The sequence below is a fragment of the Oryctolagus cuniculus genome, chromosome 15 (genome assembly GCF_051225735.1).
Source record: "Oryctolagus cuniculus isolate XC-2025 breed Fujian yellow rabbit chromosome 15, ASM5122573v1, whole genome shotgun sequence".
Taxonomy (NCBI): domain Eukaryota; kingdom Metazoa; phylum Chordata; class Mammalia; order Lagomorpha; family Leporidae; genus Oryctolagus; species Oryctolagus cuniculus.
The window spans coordinates 74,824,954-74,846,576 of record NC_142881.1 but is presented as its reverse complement, the minus strand read 5'-3'; the positions used below and the strand labels follow the sequence as shown (position 1 = coordinate 74,846,576).

The following is a 21,623-nucleotide window of genomic DNA, read 5'->3' as shown; positions in this document are numbered from 1 at the left end:
ACAATTCTTAATGTTTCCATTTGCACACTAATAATATTCTACCCCGAGGGATTTTGCATTTTGCAGTAGATCTTGTGCCTTGTCTTTGCCTGAAGATAATACATATATAGTATTCGGCACCTAGCACAGACCTAAGTCCAAGTGGGAGCTTAATGAATGGTAAAGCAAACAATTGATTGTATGGCTATCAATTTCCTTACATAGCAAGGATGTAAATAGAGAAAACAAAGCACCTGTGCCGCGGCTCACTAGGCTAATCCTCCGCCTTGCGGCACCAGCACAGCGGGTTCTAGTCCCAGTCGGGGCGCTGGATTTTGTCCCGGTTGCCCCTCTTCCAGGCCAGCTCTCTGCTGTGGCCAGGGAGTGCAGTGGAGGATGGCCCAAGTCCTTGGGCCCTGCACCCCATGGGAGACCAGGATAAGTACCTGGTTCCTGCCATCGGATCAGCGCAGCATGCCGGCCTCAGCACGCTGGCCACGGTGACCATCAGAGGGTGAACCAACGGCAAAGGAAGACCTTTCTCTCTGTCTCTCTCTCTCTCTCACTGTCCACACTGCCTGTCAAAAAAAAAAAAAAAAAGAAAACTCACACATCACAGAGTAGTCAGAATACTTTACCTCTGGTCACCAGAATTCATACGGGTTTCCCCTCCCTTTCCTACACATCATGCAATTCCCCAGCTGGGAGTCCTATAATGCTGCTCAATTCTGACATTACCTACTTGGAGGTAGTCAGATCCCTGCTTATCCCCATTAGATGCTGACTGCAACTTTGGGCCTCCAGAACTTCTAACCAACTGGCTGTGAACAGGAGGCTCCGGAAGTTGAATGCAGCTCTGAGCATTCAGGGAAGTCCTTAACTCATGTTGATCCATTTCCTGTAATACATGTTACAGAGACCCAGAGGACCCCAGCCAGAAGAGCTGCAGAGAACGAGGCAAATGGCAAGAGGCGTGGAGCTTCCTGCTGCCTCTGGGTCACCACCCTCCAGGGACCTCCTCTTGTTCGGCCATCTGAAAGTTTTCTGAACCCCATTGTTTCTGGTTTTTATGGAGGCTCCATTGACTGAGCACAACTGATTACATAATTGGCCACTGGTAGTCAACTCAACCTGAATGCAGCAACTCTCCCCTCCCTGGAGTCAGGGAATGGAACTTTAAAATCACCTTGTCAGCTCTGTTACTCCTATGACCCAAGACAATCCAAAGGATATAGGAACAGCCAATCCTATTACTCTGGAATTCTGTTTCAGCAACTGAGATCAAAGACCAAACATCAGAATGAAAGATTTTACCTGGGTCCCTCTGTTAGGGTTTTAGGAGCTCTACTAAGGAAAAAAGGCCCATATATGAGCCCCTTAATTATTTCTTACTAGGTAGTGACTAACTCTATCCACTTTAGTGAAGAATAATTATTGTCATATTCATATAATTTGTTTCCTGTTCAGCTCATTGCTCAGTACACAATCTAACTGCCAGGAACCTGAGATCAAAATCCTGCTGCAGTTGTGCACATGTGCCTGCATACGTGTCTGTGTGTGTGTGCCTGTGTACATGTCTGGGTGTGTATGTGTGTGTGCCTGTGTACATGTCTGGGTGTGTGTACGTACCTGTGTAATGTCTCTGTGTATCTATGTGACTGCATACGTGCCTGTGTGTGTGTGTGTACGTGTCTGGGTGTGTGTGTGTGTGTGTGCCTGCTTACACATCTGGGTGTTTGTGTGTGTGTGTGCATGGGGGAGGTGGAATCACAACTGTGCTGCCTGGGGGAAGTTCTGACTCCTCATGGCAGTGTCTTCTTCAAAAGAAGATGTGAATGTTGTCCCCACCTCACAGATCCCAAGCCTGCCAACAGAGGAGCAATGCTGATTGCAGAAGATGGAGTGGTGGCCTTTGCGAGACAAAAACAGGAGTTGACCTCTTATCTGAGAAAGCCCCAAGACTTCTCCTCAGATCCTTCCCAAATCTGGAGCCCACAAGGAGATGACTCAAGGAAGGAGACAGCAGAACAGCAGGAGCTAAGGGGGCAGAATGATGTGGAAGGAGAGGCTAGGAGGAACATCGGTGGACACCCAGGAAGGAAACAGAGTGAAGTCATCTACTGGGGCTCCTCAGCGAGGGCCTTCCTCACTTAGCCCAAAATCTCACCCTCTGTATGTACTCTGTCAAGGGAAAGTGCACTTCTGTGATGTCACACGAGGAGGCCTATGACCTTCCTGAGCCATATCTACCTTGTGAACCTTGCTTCCAGCTGCCAACAAAAACTGCTTCCCAGCTATGCCAAGGGTGGGCTCAGGCCAGCTGCCCACTCAACATTTTCCTTTCCCCACGAGTGTTTTCTGAGCAGCTCCTTGGACCTGGGCTCTGAGGCAACTCAGTTGATGAAACAGCCCTTTTGGAACTTCCAGAGTGTACACAGTATACATTTCAACAAAGTGAAGAACCTAAAAGTTGTATGTATTAAAAAGAAAAAAGGACTGGGGCTGGCATTGTGGCATGGCAGCTTAAGCTGCCAGCTGTGATGCCAGAGCCCATATGAGCACCAGTCCCGGCTGTTCCACTTCCAGTGCAGCTCCCTGCTAATGCTCCTGGAAAGCAGTGGATGATGGCACAAGTGCTTAGGCCCTCGCACCCATGTGGGAGACCTAGATGGTGTTCCAGGCTCCTGACTTCAGCCTAGCCCGGGCCCTGCTATTTTGGCCACTTGGAGAGTGAATCTATGAATAGATCTCTTAATGTTGCCTTTCAAATAAATAAATAAATCTTTTTTTAAAAAAAAGACAGATTCAACTATTAAATATTATAATGGAAATGATATCATTAATGAAGTCAATAGATAAAGGATTGGGAAACTATTTATAGCACAGATATATGAGAAAGGATTAGTATCTACATTCTGTCAAAATTTCATATGTTTTTAACAGGAAGACAACCCAATAGAAACACAAATTGCAGGTAAAAATTTTGGCAGAAAATCTAAGCAATTCACAGACATGTTAAGATACTTGGCCTCACTAGGAGTAAAGGAAATACAAGTTAAACAAGAAATATTTCCATGTTCATCTAGAACTGAGCCCTCACTGACTGATTTAGCTGAACGGGAGCTTGGTTGTGGGGAAAGCTCTTTGAAAGACTCGGTGGATTTCAGCTCTATGTGCTTCCAACCAGTTCATGAAGCAGCCCCTCAGCCAGGGACCCCGACAAACCCTATCTCTCAACACCAGGGGCCTGGGGACATGGCCTTCTGGTGTTAGATGCTGGGGCTCTGTCCATCACTCTCTGCCACAATGTTCAGGTTCTACTCCACGCCATGGCAGCAGAGTGTGGAGCACAAGCCTAGGGAGGGCAGGCACTGCGAATATTCCCCTTGCCTAGAAGCATAGTTGTAGGCTTCTTCCTGGAGCCAGAGAATGCAGACTCAATCTGAGAAGAGCTGCAGTGGGACCTTGTGGGATGGAACAGGCAATCAGGATCCCCTTGCACCCCGGTGTTACCCTCTTTGCCACATGCTAGCCTAGCCTAACTGTGTAGCTTGGGGATCTGCTCTTTTAGCCTTGCAAGGCTGATTGCATTGCAGGCTTCCTACTGAAAGAGCCTTTCTCCCTGCTTCTCTTCCAGACAGATACAAAGTAAGCACCCTGTTTTCTTGCAAGGCCTTCTGGAGCTTGTCTCCAAATTGGTCTCCCAGAAAGCTGTACCTCCCAACATGCCTGCCCTTCTGTGACCCTTTCCTCTGAAAACTAATGGGTTCATCTGATTCTCTCATAAGTGACAGAATGCTTCCAACATGATAAGAAGGCTTTCAGCTTAAAATCCAGGCCTTTTGAATGCTTGGGACAACACTCTTTTTTTTTTAAGATTGATTTATTTGAAAGTCAAAGTTGCACAGATGAGAGAAGGAGGGGGAGAGAGAGAGAGAAAGAGAGAGAGAGAGAGAGAGATGTCTTCCATCTGCTGATTCGCTCCCTAATTGGTCACAATGGCCGAGCTGTGGTGATCCAAAGCCAGGAGACAGGGTCTCCATGCAGGTGCAGGGGCCCAGGGACTTGGCTATCTTCCACTGCTTTCCCAGGCCATAGCAGATCAGAAGTGGAGCAGCTGGGACTCAAACCAGTGCCCATATGGGATGCTGCCATTGCAGGCAGTGGCTTTTACCTGCTACACCACAGTGCTGGCCCAGGACACGGCCTCTCAAAACAGAGCTTAGGGCCCAGGGTTTTGGCTCAGTGAGTTAAGTCTGCAACACCAGAATTTCATGTCAAACTGCTGTTTTGAGTCCCAGTTGTTCCACTTCCAATCCAGCTCTCTCATGTTGTACCTGGAAAAGCAGTGGTATATAGCTCAAGTACTTAGGCCTCTCCCACCCATATGGGAGACACAGATGGAGTTCTGGGCTCCTGGCTTTATCTTGGACTAGCTCCAGCCTGTTGTAGACATTTGGGGAGTGAACCAGTGAATGAATGATCTCTCTACCTCTCCCTCTCTGTGTCACTCTGCCTTTCAAATAAATAAATCTTAACCCAAAAAATCAGCTTCCATGATTGCAGATACCATGTGAAGGCACTCAGGTCAACAGTTTAACTGAGCTCCCAGAAGACCACCACCATCAACTTCCTGCCCTGTGAGAGCACCAGTCTGCACGTCTAACCCAGCTGAGTTTTCTTTAGTCCATCAGTGAACGCAACATGACGGGCTCCAGGCGCTGACCACTGAGTGAGCCCAGGCACCCTACATACCGTGAACGCTCATAATAAATGTGTTTTAAGCCGCTGCATTTCGGAGCGGTTTGGTACATATCATTAGATAACTGGAGCAGGCCTTCCTGGAGGCTGTAACAAGTGGCCAACTTCAACATCCTAATTTTCTCCAAGACCCCTAATGCTACAGCTTGAAAGATAAGTGGTCTGAATATTGAAAACCAACAGGGGGCGATTGAGCAGTTAACGCACTGCAGCAAAACCAGTAGTGTTAATCCTGCTGCCTGCAGTGGAGGCTTTCCTCTCATTACCCCTCTCCACACATCAGCTCAGTCAATGCCACATCAGTGTCCAGCACTGTCAACCTCTGCTCCCTGGAACCAGCTTCTGCATGTGGTTTTGTTCAGTTGGAAGGCAAAGAAACCTGTCTCACAAGGGTTGAGGTCATACAGAAAAATCCACTGATTCATGTAACTTACAAGAGCAGAATTAGGTATTTCTGGCTACAGGAAGAACTTGATACCGGCCACACAAGACAGCACCTTTGCTTCCTCTCCATCCGTGCATGTCTCAGTGCCACATCGTGGCCTCCCACTACCTTCAGACTTCCACTTAGGTCTTCAGCAGTTACAAGTTTTGCAAAGCAGAACATGTGTACCTTGTTTTAAATCCAAACCACAGCATTTTACCTCTGTGACCTTGGGCAAGTACTTAACTTCTCTGGTTCGAATTTTTTCTTTAAAATGAGAACAGTAATGATCTCTATCCCACAGGGTTGTTTTACTAAGTGAGGAAATATATATATGCATATATATAAACATGTATACATATATATTTATTTATATATATAACATAGTTCTACAAGTGTCACTGTATTTTTTTTTGTAATCACACTAATAATAGTACCAGCAATGGCTGCAATAGTGGATTTAACAATAGTGATGTTCTCTACTCAAGCACAGCAAAGAGAATCCATGCCCCAGCTTTCCCTGAGGTTCCTGAGCTCCCTACATAGTCCATGAACACAGTACAGGGCCCTAAAGGTAGGGAGTACTGATTGGCTCCAGGTGTTCGGAGCCCACAGCTGAAGCTGGTGTAGGGTGATTCCTGCAAGGCTGGGAAATGAGGGGCTCTCTCAGAAAGGGAATGGACTCCAGGAAGGCAACTGAGATTCCCTAAGAAGTGAAATTCTCAGTGCCCAGAAGTCCCTGGCATCCTGCTGTGCTGAGCTGGAGACACCTCCCCAGCTGTCTCCGAACTCCACTCAGGTGAAAACAAAGCTGCAAAGGTCTGACTTGGAACAAGAGATTTTCTCACCTTCTTGGGGGCGCCTCTCAATGTGCAGATTGCATCAGCAGAGAAGCAAGGGTGCCCCTTGCCTCTGCTTCCTGCTCACCAACTCCTCCCCACGCCAGAACCCACCCCAGTGTTGTGTTGAGGGAAGGGACTCTGCCCTGAGGTCTCCACAGGGACTATGTACATCCCACGTGCAGGGCCTTCTTTCTGGGGTATGAAAGGAGCATGCTTGGGGCATGCATGTGGCACAGCAGGTAAAGCTGCCACCTGTGATGCCGGCATCCCATATGGGTGCTGGTTCAAGTGCAGGCTGCTCCACTTCCAATCCAGTTCCATACCAATACATCTGGAAAGCAGTGAAGGGTGGTCCACGTGCTTGGGCCCCTGCACCCATGTGAGAGACCTGGATAAAGCTCATGGCTTTGGCTTGGCCTGGTCCTGGCCAGCGTAGCCATTTGGAGAGTGAATCATTGGATGGACGATTTCTCTGCCTCTGCCTCTCCCTATCTGTAATGCTTTTAAATAAATTAATTAATAATATTAATAAAAGAAAGAATCATGCTCAAGAGCTAAAATCTCCTTGTGCCAGACCCAGAGTCTTTCTGACGGCAGGTTGTCATTCTGATGTGAGTCCAGGTGAGTTCATATTTTCCAGAGCAAAACCAGCTCATGCAATCTGCAGCCCATAAATCCCTTCCCTGCAGTGTGAGGAGAAAACGCCACATGACAGATGATACACGTTGTTGCTTGGTCTCAATAAAACATTTGTCTCTCTTGTACATAATTAATTGCTAATTGGACATATGATGAATTATAGTTGCCTATGATTAATTTAGTGAGAGACTTTGGTGAAATATGATTCTCTTTCTGCAGATTTATTTTGTTTTAGGAAGCAAAGGCAGAACTGGATCCTGTGCACATTCTTCCATGGCCTGCTGTGTTTTAAATATTACAGATTGGTGGGATGGGATGGGGTGGGGGAGAGGTGTGCATAAACGCACAATGGAAGGATGGCCTCCATGGGGATACCATCTGGCATTTGTGTCATCCAAGCCTCCCTGCACAAGGGAACCAGGCTCCTCGGCTCTGCAAGATGAAGTCACCTGTGTGGGCAGCCAATGTGGGGCCTAAGAAAATGGAGAACTCACCTCAGGCCCCAGGCAGGAGCCTTCAACTGGGTTATTTTCAAGCTGCAGAAAGAGGTGTCCTCTGGGGACAGGGTAGATCTTATCTTTCCTGGTTGGAATGGGAGGGGAGTTCAGCACCAGAATGTGAGTTATCCAGGGCTCCACCCTGGCCCAGGTTCTGCAAGAATGGTGTGACGGTTCCCTAGGACAAACTCCCCAGTGCACTGGATTGACCCTGCAGGTCCTGGAGTTTACTGTACAACATGGACAGCATGTGACAAAGAGCCCTTGGAGGCCCAACAGACTCAGTAGCCTAAGGATATCCTGACCAGAGAGCTGTCACCTCTGCCTGGCCAGCCCCTAATGGCAAAGGACTCCCTCCTCTGGCAGCCTCCCTGGTTCTCAGGATCTTTCACCCAGGGACCTGTGCCCAAGGCAGGCAGAGAAGCATCCTCCTGTCTGCACAGTCCCTTTCTCATCTTCTCTTGGCCTTCCACCTCCCTGCCCTGACAGCCCTTCCAAATCAGAATCCTATTCCCAGTCACACAGTAGCCATTCCATCCTCATATCCTGCCTTGTCCTCCTGTCTGCTTCCTGCTGACCTCTGTTTGCTACACAACCATTGCCCTACCCCCAACTCTCCATCACATCAGCTCACTTGGAATCACTCTACTCCTTTCTCTCTTTCAATGGAGATAGAAACTCTCAATTCCTACTCAACCCAGATTTCCTTCTGTGCAAATGTCTAAAGATTGAGGGTTTAAACACGCGTTCTACCATGGAGACCACACTGCTCAACAAAAAACACCTCTATCCAGGTGGAGGGTTCCAAGGTATCTGAGCATTGAAGGAGAAACTTGAATAATTCCTGCCCTTCAAGACCCCAGTTCTCCAGGGGTTCCTGGGACATCTGAGTGGCAGATTAAAATGTCTGTCATTTTCAGGGGTGTCAGAGTCCTCACATCAGCCCAGGATGGTGGAGAATGAACTAGATTATCTTATTGGTGAAAAAACAGCCCACTTTACCTTTACTACCTTTGTAAGCAGAAAAGCACTTCCATCATCAATAATCACAGCTCACATAAACCACAAAAATTATGACAGTTTCACCCTGCAGAATATGGAAGCAGAGAGATGAGTGTGAGAGTATAACATTTGAGCCAGGTGGTTTGAAGTGAGGAGGATGAAAAGCAGCCTTGGAGACAGCTGGCTTAGTAATGGCTGACAGCAGCTCCTGGAGGCAGAATCTTTCAACCTCTCCCTAAAACACAGCTAAAAAACATGGAAACAGAGTGGGACATGAAGTCACAGGGACCAGTGCTGGACTCCAATAATGGATCCTAATTTTGATGTAGATAAAGCTGACTTGAGAAAATCCTATAAAGGGTCTCATTGGAGGGAAACTCCACCATAATGTTAAGAAAGAGAGACCACCTTCAACAATGCAGGAGAGAAGAGTGCCTTCCACCATTTGTCACTTGATTCAAGGACCTAAATACAGTCAGAAAACTGGGGAATGATCCAAGTCTTCCCACATAAACTGGTGCTCTGTGAAATAGGCTGAACACTGATGCCATCTTCCTTCATGCAGACCAGTAACTTTCACATAGGGCAAAAAAATATGCAAATTCTAAAAAAATATTGATGTGATATCATGGGTAGATGAAACCGATGCTGCATTCTGGGAAATGTGGCCCATGTTTATGTTGTAAATAAGGGATAGGGTTCCAAGGATACTTATTGGTGGATACTTATTGGTGGACACTGTTATCAAAGTGATATCCTACTATGGTGACTGACACTGTAGTTTTGACTACTTTATTGTATGAGATGCTGAGGTTGGAAAAAGGAATTAGTAGAAAAAGAAATCCCAACATGAAAATATTAACAGCTGTTCTTCAACCTTATTCCAGCCCCAGATCTTAGAAGGGGATTTGGGGATTCACTCACCACCCAAATGCAATGCACCTGGCCGGCCACTACACCCTCTGTTCTAAAAGGCTTGCACTAGGAGATGTCATGTGGCAGAGACTCAGGAGCTAAGGGATTACACGGAAATTCTATAATTTCCAGGAGTCACTGCCTTCTCTTACACTGTTCTGGGGAACACAACATTACTCACTCGTGATGTTTAGGCCTCCCAGCATGCAACACACCTCCAGCAGACTGTTTCCCACTCCTTGTATAGTGGAATTTGTGCAATTTGTCTGTGACCTGTTAAAGCTGTGGGATATAGGTTACCAGGTACCCTGAAGAGAATGACACTGCTGCCACCTCAAAAGGTATCCCCAGCCTGGATCCAGCTCCAGGCTCCGGCGTCAGCCTCAGCCCAGCACTGGCCATTGTAAGCATCTGATGAATAAACTAGCACATGAGAGCACTCTTCCTCTTGTTCTGTCTCTCTGCCCCTCAATGCTTCTGTTTTTTTTTTTAATCACGTATTTCCTACTGTATGAACTACAGAAGACAGAAAGTATGAGAGAAAAATCACCACTCAGTCCAGGCATGGTGGCTGAAAGCAGTAATGTTGGAGACAGGGTCACACACAGTCTTCTCTGATCTTAACCTTATTAGATCTTGTGCCAAGTTCTACAGGCAGTGAAGAAGAAAGGTTAAAATAACTGGAAAGAAGAAAACAGAGAGTTATAATTGAAAGGCTATTATAAAAAGGAACCTTGCTATTCAGATCCTCATGAAGTTTTTGTAACTCTGTTCCAGCAGCCTAGCCCCCTCCCCACAGGATATGGTGCAATGTCAGTGATGGGCACATTAGTAATGGGATATAGAAACCCAGTCCCTCCAGATCTGGGTGCAAGATATCAGCTCTCACATCCAGGACAAGGACAAATGGCACCAGTGGAGGGACCATGAGGCTGGCAGTGGGGAGGAAGCAGTCTCAGGACCTGGAGAGATGAGTTGGCTGACTCTTGAACTGCGGAAGCCAGACAGGACCCTGGGAGGGGAAGAAGTCAGGAGCGCAGGGGCCCACCTTCATCACAGAGTTAGAGTGAGCCTAGCCCTTTGCACTTTCTCCTATAAAGGTGTGACAGTGAGAGGCAGGTGGGAGACCTTTCTTCTAGAACTGAATGAGAGGCATTCCGGGACCCATGCTCCTAGGAAACAGAAACCAGTTTTGACATTTTAGTCAAGTCATGAAACCCAGGAACCATCTGATTGGACACATGAGAGGAAGGATGTCAAGAACACAGAGGGGCTAAGCCTAGAGATCACTGCTCCTTAAACCCCACCCTCAGCCAACTTCGCCACCAGATTTCTGCCCTTCTGTTTGGAAAATGCTCTGTTTTTGATGCCTGGTCAAAGGGATTTTGACAATTGTTGCTAGCATCATGGAAGTCAATCTCATGCAGGGGTTTCCAATCCTGAATATTCAAATCACCTGGGGGAGTTTAAGCAGCAAAAGAAAAAACCCACAGCAATTAAATCAGAATCTCCAAGGTTGGGAGCCTGGTATCTGAATGTTCATAAAGCCCCTTAGGAGGTCCTAAGGTGTAGCTAGTATTGAGAAAAGCTGTCCTAGTGTCACTCTCTCCTGACCTGCCGCTGGGTCTCCAAGCCTGTGCCACCTCAGCTTTTCCTAGGCTGTTGTTATCCTAGAACATGCCTTAAGTGTAGGTTTTTGGAGCTTGGATCCTAAGAACTACTCAAGCTACAGTTACGTAGTATGCTCCCACAGTATTATCCCACTGTGTTGCCCACATTAGTGCACTATGTTAGTACACTAGGTTAACATAACCCATCTCATCTTTCTGTGTACTGATTAATTCAGGTAAGCCTTGGACTGGGGGAAAAACAAAGTGATTCTCTCTGCTCTGCATCAATTTTCTTGGGAAAGCAACTAAATCCAGAGCACCTAGGGGAAAAAAATGTGGAAGGAAAGAAACTCAGGCAATCTCAGTCAGTTGAAGATACAACAAAATCAATTAGTGCTGTGTAGGGTGTAATTTACCAACCTGTCAAAAATTCCTTAAAGAACAACACAAATGGTGGCCAGCAGGACCTCTAACTAGGTACTAGAAAGTCTGGTTTCTCTAAAAGAAAGCAGCATATGAAAGAGTTATCTGTACCCTCATGTTCATTGCAGCACAAATCACAGTATCTAAGATTTGGAATCAACCCAGATGTCTATCAACTGATGACTGGATAAAAAAAATATGGCACATATACAGTATGGAGTACTACTCAGCTGTTTAAAAAAAAAAAGAAAAAAGAAAAAAAAAGTGAAATCCTGTCTTTTGCAACAAGATGGTCCCAATTGGAAGCCATTATACTTAGTGAAATAAGCCAGTCCTAAAATGACAGATATCATAATTCTCCCTGATCTGAGGTAACTAAGACAGTACCTAAAATATAATATATTGGAGTGAAATAGACATTTTGAAAGGTGATGTTTGCTTATAGCCCTTGTCTCATTTGTTAAGGAACAGTGTTTTGTTTTGTCTTCATGCTATTTGTTGAACTCTTTCACTTAGGGTAGGGTTAACTACACAATCATTAAATTTGCTGAATAAAAAAGATCACTGTAAAAATTAAGAGTGGGAGTCCAAGAGGGAGGAGTAGAAAGGGTTGGAGCATGGGTGGGAAGGAGGATGGGGGGGAAGTGTCACTATGTCCCTAAAATGGTATAAAGGAAATATATGAAACTTGTGTAACTTAAATAAAATATATAAATAAAAAGCAAAAAGGAAAGTCTGGGTTATATTTCTTCTGCTTTTTTGAATATCTCCATTGTAATATACTACAGTCTTTACTTGCTGTGCTTTTCCTAGAAACATTCAAGTCACATACAGTGAAATCACCACATCTCTGAGACTGCACTTTTTGCTCCTTTACTTGTCCCTGTCAGTCTAGAGATGAGGTCAGCAGACTCACACCACAATGACATTTCCATTCCTGAACCTTGGAGCCAAGGAATGTGCTGCCTTACACGGCAAAGGGAATTTGCTTATGTGCTTAAGGTATGAACCTTGAGAGGGGAAGATGGTTCTGGATGAGATAGGTGGGCCAAATCTAATCCTAAGGAGCCCCTACTTTGTCTGAAGACCACAGAAGGATGTGTTGACTTTGAACAAGCAGGAGATGCACTCTAGAAGCTGGGGGCTGCCCACAGCTTAGAGCCAGAAAGAACGGGGACTTGGGTTCTGCAATACCAAAGAATGGTATCATCTTGTACCACTCAGAGTGGCTATGATTTTTAAAAAGATGAAAAAATAATAAATGCTGGTGAGATATGCAGAAAAGAGAACCCTCTGCATTGTTGGTGGGAATGCAGATTAGACAGGCGTCATGGACAAGATTTGGAGGTCCCTCAGAAAACTAACAATAGACCTGCCACAGGTGTCAGCTGCCCCAACTCTCGGCATACATTGCTGAAAGAAATGAAGTCAGCACAGAAGAGATATATGGCCTCACATGCTTACTGCAGCACTATTCACAATAGCAAGACACGGAATCAACCTAGGTGTCTATGGGTGGCCAACTGAATAATGAAAATGTGGTATATAAACCCATGGGATATCACTCAGCCATAAAACAGTATGAAACCCTGACATTCACATGAAATGGAAGGAACTGGGTTAAGTGAAACAAGCCAGAAAGACAAATGCCACATGTTCTCTCTCTTTTGTGGAAGAAATAGCTGATTACTAGAGACTGGGAAGGGTGGAGGTTAGAGGATGGAGGGAGACTGGATAACAGGTACAAAACACATTCCAATAGGAGCAACAGGTGCAGGTGCTCATAGCACAGCGGGGTCCCTGCAGGTCACAGTCATGCACCTTAGACTGCATGAAGAGCTAGAGGAGAGAGCTGGTAAGCTACAAATGGAGGGGAAGGAAGAGGAGGTAGGGACGCTGAAAGAAGATCTGACCAGTTTACATTGTATGTTTGAACTGAAATATTTACTCCGCCCCATAAAGGTGTACAAATATTACACACCGGTCACAAATTGTAAAAAGTAAAATTAAAAAAGAGAGAGAACTAGATTCTACTGACAACCAAGTGAACAAGGAATGAATCATTTCCTCGAGCACCCAGAATGCAGCCCTGTGGACTCCTTTGTGTTAGCCCAGCAAGACCTGGGCCATGCTCCTGACCCACAGAACTATACATTGCATTTGTGTTGTTTGAGCAGCCAACTCTGTGACTACATCAACAATGGAAAAGTAATACAAGAGGGCACACTGAGGTGACTTGCAAGTGTAGAAAGCCAACAACTGATACAGGAAGCTAATGCTGAATTCTACATTGCTCTTCTTCCAGCTTCTCCATGTTGACCTTCAGGATGCAGAAGATTCTCACTGATTTAAGAAAAGGAAATGGAATTCAGGGACTCTTATCAAAGCCAAAGGCAAGAAAGTGAGGGTCAGCCAGTGATGCGACTCTTCACCTTCAGTCGTATTTTTCTTCTCTGGGGCATTCAAGTAAGAGTACAAGGCAGGTATATGCCAGGACAGTGGTCCAGCTGGTACCTGGAACCAGCAGAGGGTCTCCATGGAATTAGGGGAAATACCAAGAAAGGTCATTTCTGGAACTGAAAGAAGAAAAGGAAGCTAATATGTATTAATTATTACATTGTAACATATATTCTACAGAGGTACAAGTACTATGGAGATGCTTTATGTATATTATAATATTTAATCTTTAAAGCACTGCCAGAAAATCAGGATTCTTACATCCACTGTACTGCAGAGCAACTGAGGCCTGGGCAGATCCAGGAATATTCTAAAGGCCACACAGAGTAAGATCTGACTAATCCCAGATCAATCCAGAGTGAAAGTGATGGTGCCTTAGATTAAAAAAAAATGTTTTTACATGAATTCTTCTTAAAGGCATTGCAGATCTTCATTCTGAATTTTAGAGACAAAATGCAATCTTACCTTCCTAAGCAGACCTGTGTCCCATTTGTTTTGCCACTACTGTAAGTGAATAACTGTAGTTAGAGTGGCAATCACTGTATGTCAAGTAGGGTTCTGTGTTTCATTTATTATTCCTCATTCTAGCAATAATTATATTTTCCAAACAAGGAAACCTAAATTCAGAAAGGAAAAGGCACTTTCCCAAAGTCAACTTTCGGTTCTGGCCAGGTTTTTCCAAACACACATCACATGCAATAACCCATGGCCGGGCTCCCGCTAGCTTCAAGGTTGGTATAAACTCCTTCCCAGGACCTCTCAACTCTGAGGGGACTGACAGACTCAACCAGGAACTTTGAAAACTGTCACACATACTCGTCACCATGCCCACTCCAAAGTTCACCCGTCCTGTGAGGCCCCATTTCAAACAATCAGGCAATCAAGGTTCTTGATAGTTTTTCTTCCACAACATGGACAGGGGGTGGGGGTGGAAGTCAAGGCCTTGAAATGTCTACAGAGAACTGTGGGAAGAAAAGCAGACTGATCCACTATGTGGTCCATTCAGAACAGTCCTTGTGTTCACCAGATATAACTGATACAGTCTCTGGACACAGTTGCTGCAACTTGAACAGTCATCAGAGATTTCCCAACACACATTGCAGGTGTTGTATATCTTGTCTGAATACAAGGGAAATGTTATAGAACTGCATAAAATATGTAGCATTCTGTTTCCAGAATCAAGAGTTTCTCCTGCCAACCACTAAGATCCTGCTAATTGATACACTGTGGTTTTTGGCCAGCCAGTGTCATATTTCCATAATGTCAGTTGGTGGTAGTACATTTTAATTTTTATGGTTTGCTTGCACTGTTCACTCTGGGTGTAGAGCCAACTTTCCCACCACAGCATTCAGTGTGAATTGTTGGGTACAGAGCAATAGCATTTCTTTTTTTTTTTCTTTTTTTTTAACTTTTATTTAATGAATATAAATTTCCAAAGTACAGCTTATGGATTACAATGGCTCCCCCCCATAACGTACCTCCCACCCGCAACCCTCCCCTTTCCCACTCCCTCTCCCCTTCCATTCACATCAAGATTCATTTTTGATTCTCTTTATATACAGAAGATCAGTTTAGCATACATTAAGTAAAGATTTCAACAGTCAGAGCAATAGCATTTCAACTTCTGTGTAGACTTCCTGCAGAGAGGCCAAATATTTTGTGGTACTAATTTTGTTGTATTTGCCTGTTATGTTAAAAAAAAAAAAGAAAGAAAAACAACCCACAAGAATACAGCTGTGTTCAACCTCTAAGCAGACTCCTATGCAATGGCCCTTTAGTAAGGAGCAAAGGAAGAAGCTACAAGGGCAAGAGAATGGAGTCTTTTACAAAAGCCAAGTAGCAGGCTCCAGGATTAGTTACTAGCAAGAGTTAACAGGTTGTCAGGGCCAGCACTGCGGCAAAGAAGGCTGTCTCTGCCTGTGGTACCAGCAACACAAATGGATACCTATTCATGTCCTGGCTGCTCCTCTTCTGAAACAGCTCTCTGCCTATGCCCTGGGAAAACAGTGGAAGATGGCCCAAGTGCTTGGGCCCCTGCATCCACATGGGAGACCTGGAAAAAGCTCCTGGCTCCTGGTTTCAGATCAGCTTAGCTCTGGTGATTGTGGCCATTTGGGGAGTGAACCAGTAGATAGAATACTTTTCTCTCCATCTCCCCCTCTGTCTATAACTCTATCTCTCAAATAAATAAATTAAAATATTTTAAAAAATACCAAGCAGGTCATTTAGGAATCCAAAAAGTGGAATTTTTTTGTGGAAGATTTATGTGCTTATCTAAATAAAGCTAGAGTAGTAGATCTAATCCCAGAACTCCATTGTTTGTAGCCAGGTGTGAATGAGACCTAATGGACTTGTACACATGGACTTTTTTTTTCAGGTTGCCCAAATGAAGAACCCAAATCATTTATTTCTGATGGACACAGGATAATCAAATGACCAGAAAGACTATGCTATCTGAATTAACATTTTTAAAATGTTATTCTAAATATCATAAGGTGGAATTAATAAAAATTCTTGCCTTCTCAAAATTAATGTTTGTCTACATAATGATATAGGTGTTGGATGAACAAGATTCAGAGGGAAAGTCATATACAATGAAATTGACATTCTTTAGTTGAACCAAGTACAATTCGCAGTGTGTTGGTTTTTTGTATGATAACCTTGGCTTGTCCTAGCCATTTAGAAAATAAATCTTCATTATATCTCCTGAAGATGAGACACCCATCTGTCAGTTCATTATAGTGGTTGTAGAGAAAACATTTGGAAGGGATGACTTAACAAAAAATACTTCTTGGCTAGACAGAACTCCCCAACTGCAGAGAAGCAGAATGATGGCATCTTGGAAAATACAGAAGCTGGAAAGAACTCAGAACCCTGCTAGAGCAGAAACCAACCTGGGAAAGTCTCCACACACTCAGAATACCACTGCTATGGCAGCAGATGCTGGAGAAGAGTGTGCAGCTGCCAAGCATGGAGGAACAATAGCCAGAGATGCAGGCATAGCCTTCAGGGGTGTTGACACCATGCATCAGTGAAGAGATGGTAACTGGGAAAGGACAGACCATGCCTTGTGATGCAAAATAACAGCCAGACTTAGAAAGAAAATACTACAGTGGTATCTTTTCCCAGAATCCAAGTTGTTGGGAACAGTAGACCTAGACTCAGTCTCCTGTACCCAGAGTTAGAGGAAACCATTAGTAGAGAGACCTTGCTTTTGCTTCCCTATTACCCAGTCTCTTCAGATCACAGCACCCAGTGCTTTCTTCTGTGGGATTGCCCCTCCCTCCTTGCTTCTGAATATATATTGAGTTGGGCTGATATCATCATGGGTCCAGTGATGACTGTGGAACCCTAAACCATGCAATTAGGGCATACAAGGCACCCAGACATAACTGGTGCAGAGGTGATAAACCATGACCAGGTCTGCCCATGGACAGACCCCAAGAAGATGTAGATAGAAACTCCCTAGGCTCTGTTATTTACTGCAGGAAAGGAGGAACTTACTGCTGGATTACTACTAAAGCACAGAAATTCAAGGTCCAGATATTAGGCTTGGGTCATTTCTTGCTAAGTAGTGCAATCAATGCCATGTATCATGGTAGAGGTTTTTTCTGGATGGTGAATTGGCTGGCTGGGTGAGTAAAAGGCCTGTGACCCCTGACCTAGTGAACATTTTCTCCAGATGAGTTGCTAAGACTTTGTGCCTCCTTCGAGCCAAACAAGAAAGGCAACGGGAGCCCCAGGCACACACTGGCATCCTCCTCTCAGCTGTGCACCACTTACCTAATATTTTGGAGGTAAAGCAAAGGAAATAGCACTTGAACTGAGTCCAAGTTGACACTGTTGCCAATCCTTGAACTCCATCTATGTTTAAGTGGCTGAATTAGCACAATCTAGCACATGGCATTTCAGAACCAATCAGTACTGGCTCAAGGATGTGGGTGGAACAACTGAAAGGGAGAGGAAGAATCTCTATTAATTGTAAAATCTGATTTATTTATTTATTTGAGAGAGAAACAGAGTGAGGGAGAGAGAGAAAGGGCTGAGCCAGACTGGAGCCAGAACCCAGAACCCTGCAACTCAGCCCAGATCTCTCACAAAGGTGCAGGGAACCAACTATTTGAGCCATCATCTGCTATCTCTTCACCTGCCTCATCCTGCAGGGTCTGCAGTGAGCTGCCATTGGTTGTTAGAGTCAGGAATCAAACCCAAGTACTTTGATATGGGATGCAGGCATCTTTACTGGTATCTTAACCAGAGTCTTAACTACTAAGCCAAATGCCCACCTCTCCCCCTTCCTCATTATTTTCATGGCTATGAAGTTATTGTACCAAATCTACTGAGAGAGTCTTGTTACCATATAAGAGATCCTGCCAAAGAATGGAAAAGCAAAAAAGAAAGAAAATAGAGTGAGAAGATAGAGATGGAGAGAAACTAAGTGTTGAAGACATCACTTAATCCTGTATATAAATCTAGCTATTTTTTTTTTGAGTATTCAATTTTAGGTGTCAAAATTTGCTTTTTCTTAAGTTGTCTTGTGTTCAGATTATACATTTTTTAAAGATTTATGTATAATTTGGGACATGCTCAGGCTGACTTGCCCCAAGTGGTGGAGTTGGAAGCATACCAGGGGATTCCAATTCAATCCCATCGAGGTGGCATGTACCAATGCCATCTCACTGTTCCAGGTGATCAATTTCAGTTCACAGTTGGTCATGGTGAAGGGACTGGGAGTCAAAGGGAGCACATAGACAAGTCTAGTACCTGCTAACGCTAACTGATGGAGTAAATAAAAGGGAGAGTGATCCAACATGGGAAGTGAGATACTCAGCAGACTCATAGAATGGCAGATGTCCTAAATAGCACTCTGGCCTCAGAATCAGCCCTAAAGGCATTCGGAGCTGGCTGAAAAGCTCATGAGAGTATTTCAGGCATGGAAAGCCAAGACACTCTGGCAAAAGATATCTGCGAGTGAGATCCCAGTGGAAAGAACAGGGCATCAAAGAAGGAGGTACCTTTCTCTGAAGGGAGGAGAGAACCTCCACTTTGACTATGACCTTGTCTAAACAAGATAAGAGTCGGAGAACTCAGAGGGCTTCCATAGCCTTGGAAACTCATGACTGGAGCATAGGGAGATTACTGATGCCATAGACAGGAGTGTCAATTGGTAAAGTCAACAACAGGAGTCACTGTGCACTTACTCCTCATGTAGGATCTCTATCCTTAATGTGCTGTACATTGAGATTTAATGCTATAACGAGTACTCAAACAATATATTTCACTTTGTGTTTCTATGGGGGTGCAAACTGTTGAAATCCTTACTTAATGCATACTAAACTGATCCTCTGTAAAAAAAAAAAAAAAAGAAAAGAAATTATCAATTCCCAACTTGACTCTCACTGGGATTAAACATGACAATAGGTCTGCTCTGATTTCATCATCATTTAAAAAAAATCATCTATTATTTTTCACTTTATGTTTCTGTGTGGGAGCAAACTGTTGAAATCCATACTTAATGTATACTAAGCTGATCTTCTGTATATTAAGATAATCGAAAATGAATCTTGATGTGAATGGAAGGGGAGAGGGAGTGGGAAAGGGGAGGGTTGTGGGTGGGAGGGACGGTATTGGGGGGAAGCCATTGTAATCCATAAGTCGTACTTTGGAAAATTATATGCATTAAATAAAAGTTTAAAAAAACAAAAAAAAAAAACAAAAAACAAACAAACAAAAAAAAAGATTTATGTATTTGAAAAGTGGAGTGACAGAGAGGGAGAGACATACAGAGAAGGACATCATCCACCGGTTGGTTCATTCCCCAAATGGTCCCAATAGCCAGGGATGGGCCAGGCCAAAGTCAGGAGCCAGGAACTCCCATGTGGGTGGCATGGGCCCAAGCCTTGGGCCATGAAAGCAGAGCAGCTGGGACTCAAACTGGTGCTCCTACATGGGATGCTGGTGTTGTAGACAGTGGTTTAATCCATTTGTGCCACAATGTTGGCCCCATATTATATTTTTCTTATCAGAAAGAGTTCTAATTTATTGTGATTTATCAACATTATTTTGAAAGATTTTCTTGAAGTTTTCAAGAATTAAGATTCCCAAGTGTGTCAGTTATTTGCCTACTGTTTCTCAGCCCTGGAACCACTCCCCACCCACCTCCCTGTGCTGTGTGATTCTAGAGTAGGCAGTTCAAAAACTACATTGCCCAGAATCCCTTGTCACTCCTTCCTGTTAGTTTTGGGCCAACATTGAGTTACGGGAAGGACACTAGAAATAGGTAAAAGAAAGAAAGGACTCTTCCTGCTTCCAGTTCTGGTACCTGGAGCAGAGCTGTGGCTGTTACTCCAGCATCTTTTAGCACTCTCAGCTCACTATCAGAGGCGCCATCAGCAGCAGCAGTTTCCCCCTTGGTGGCTGAAGCACTGACATGGGGATGCCCCGGCAGCAGGACAACCCCCTGCACAGCTCAAGTGGTGATGCTGTGGGTAACAGCAAAGTCCTCGTGACTTCTCCTTCAGATCTCTGTGCTAGACTCATGAGCTAAATCAATGCTTTTTCATTAAACCACTGGGGGGAGGACAGGCATGTTCTACAGCACTATTGTGGTAATAATTCCTTGTTAACAACCTACTACACCAAAACCACTCCTGTCCACAGGGTCCCAGTGGGAACTGGACAGCTTAATGATCTCCAATGAGGTCATGAATGCTGACACATACATGGTTCACCTGAAACCAACCAGCCAGTTATGCCTGGGTGAACAGTCCCAAACCTGCAAATTCTCTGGGGGAGTACTTCCTCAAAGAGACACATGGTTGTCTTCAAATAAAGGTATACTTATATATGATAGCACTATTACTCCATCCCCACCCCAGCTAACTAGAAATACTTTGGCTTGACCTATTTTGCCATATGTAGAACAAGAATAGTACCATATGTAGCTATTGATACTATGTTAATTCTAGTCTTACCTACTGTTCTACTTATTTACTGCTACACAACAACCCCCTCAAGGTTCAGTGTCACAGAACATCATTTTATTATTCTCTCAGATTTAGTGGGTCAGAAATCTGGATTGGGCAGATGAGGGATGGTTCAAACCTACTCTACAAGGTCTAGGTATCCAGCCAGAAAGACTTGAATGCATGGACTTGTTACAAATGGCTTGGCTAGATTTATCTCAAAGGTGTAGAAGGGGGGCTCAGGGTACCTAAATGTGACCTCTCCATTACAGCACCATAAGTTGTCAGACTTACCACACAGAGGCTCAGGGTTCCAGGGGTGAGAATTCCAGAAAGCCAGGCAGAAACTGCTTGGATCCCTTGATCTAGCCTCAGAAGTCACACAGAATCCCTTGTGCCCTACTCTCTTGGTGAAGTAGTCACAAACCCATCCACATTCAACAGGATGGGACCGCGTCAGAAAACTGTCAAAGAATATGCAGTCCTATTGTGGAACCCAAAATCCACAACATCAAGTACTCACTTGGAAAATGGTGTGCAACTGAAGTTCTTCCTCCTTTCTTAAAAGGCATGTGTTTCTTGTATCATCAATACCGCAAAACTCCTGCACTAGCTGTGGCCCCAGGAGTCATGAGGATAACCTAAGGAAGACAAAGAACTCTGATTCCCCCATTCTTGGGTAGTTTATCACCTTCTGAAAACGCAGCTGTAGGCAATGTAACTCTCAAGCCTGTATGTGAAACTCACAAATGTTTAAGCTAGCTAAGATGATTCTCCACATGGTATGTATCATCTTTTAAAATCTGTTTTGGGCTTAGTTCCTTACATCCCCTGCATGAAACCCATCCTATAGTATGAGCAGGTTTCATCCAGATGACATGGATGCTCAAGGCCTCCCAAAATAATCAACCTTTAACACTAATTGAGAGACACTGGTCCTCAGGGTGTGTGTGTGTGTGTGTGTGTGTGTGTGTGTAGTTATCATGACCAACAATGAGGCCTTGAGACCTTTTATTACCTACATAAATCACCCATCAGTTTTAGAAAAAGGTCCACAGATGAACCTCTGAAGCAGCTGGGTATTCCTGCTAAAGAGACTGCTTGGGTTC

General features: G+C 44.5%; 1 long non-coding RNA gene across 1 annotated transcript in view; it reads right to left on the bottom strand.

Moving 5' to 3' along the window:
- Nucleotides 1–21,157, bottom strand: part of LOC149122073 (uncharacterized) — a 40,591-nt gene extending 19,434 nt beyond the window's left edge. The window contains exon 1 of the long non-coding RNA XR_016221724.1: nt 21,038–21,157. This is a non-coding gene — a long non-coding RNA (uncharacterized LOC149122073). The remainder of the gene's footprint in view (nt 1–21,037) is intronic.
- Between the last annotated feature and the right edge of the window lie 466 nt (nt 21,158–21,623).